This window comes from Neomonachus schauinslandi, chromosome 3 (genome assembly GCF_002201575.2).
Source record: "Neomonachus schauinslandi chromosome 3, ASM220157v2, whole genome shotgun sequence".
Classification (NCBI taxonomy): Eukaryota; Metazoa; Chordata; class Mammalia; order Carnivora; family Phocidae; genus Neomonachus; species Neomonachus schauinslandi.
Window position 1 is genome coordinate 20722908 of NC_058405.1, and position 1455 is coordinate 20724362.

A 1455-nucleotide genomic window follows, 5' to 3' on the forward strand; every position below is an offset into this window, starting at 1 on the left:
ATATATATATATATATATATATATATATATATATATATATATATATACAGTATATATATATATATATATACTCTACATCTTTATCCATTCATCCCTTCTGACAACATCCATTATCTTGGCTATTGTGAACAATGTTGCAATAAACATGGGAGTGTATATATACCTTCTATACCGTTTTAATTTTTTTTAAGATATATGCTCAGTACTGGAATTGCTGGATGATATGGTAGGTTAGCTCTTTCTAATTAATAATTAATTAATTAATTTTTTGAGAGAGAGAGTAGGAGGGGAGGGGACAGAGGGAGAGGGAGAGAGAGAATCGTAAGTAGGCTCCATTCCCAGCACAGAGCCCACACACAAGGCTCCATGTCAGGACCCTGAGATTATGACCTGAGCCGAAATCAAGAGTCGGTTGCCCAAGGGACTGAGGCACCCATGTGCCCTGGTAGATAGTTCTTTCTAATTTATGAGGAACCTCTCTATATATGCATATACAATATATATACATGTATATAATATAGACACATATTTATATATATATCCAGAGGAAAAGAATAAAAGGTCATTTTTAATTTGTTTTGGATGGATGAGAAATCCTTAGAGAAGAGGCAATATTGTATTTCCTGACACTAGAAGAATGAGCATAAAAACACCCATTCAAGCCCTAAACTATGGATTAAGTATGTGTATTTTATGCAAAAAGTGACACTAGGGCAGCTGGGATCGTTTTGTCACCTACAACTGCATATAAAATTAGTGAAGAATTGCCCCAAACCTCTTTGCTTTCCAGTGACTTCTCTTCATCAATCCCATTGTTTTCCAAAGACTTACTATGATCAAAGTAAAAAAGGGAAATGTTAATGATTTTCCTAAACTTTAAAATATTTAGAAATAAATCATTCACGTGTATTGGAATTAGTGTCAAGTTGTTTGCTAATAAACCCAGTAACAACAAGCCACTGATTACACTTTTATGTTAATACAAAGACAAAATACAAAAATAAATGAAAGCAAAAATGTATTCTAATACAGCAAATTGTTTTGCATTTGCAATAGCAACAAAAGATTCGTCACCCAATTTAAAGATATGGTAGCGAAATAAACTTAGGTACTGGTGTTTTTTTGTTTTTTTTTAAAGATTTTATTTATTTATTTGAGAGAGAGAATGAGATAGAGAGAGAGAGCATGAGAGGGGTGAGGGTCAGAGGGAGAAGCAGACTCCCTGCCGAGCAGGGAGCCCAATGTAGGACTCGATCCAGGGACTCCAGGATCATGACCTGAGCCGAAGGCAGTCGCCTAACCAACTGAGCCACCCAGGCGCCCCATAGGTACTGGTGGTTTATTGTTGGGTCAGCATGGAAAGTTCTAATAGAACTTTAGAGACTTCTTTTGTTCTCGAACATGTATTGGCCCAATTCATTTTATGATATTTCTGAATATATATCTGCCTATGCG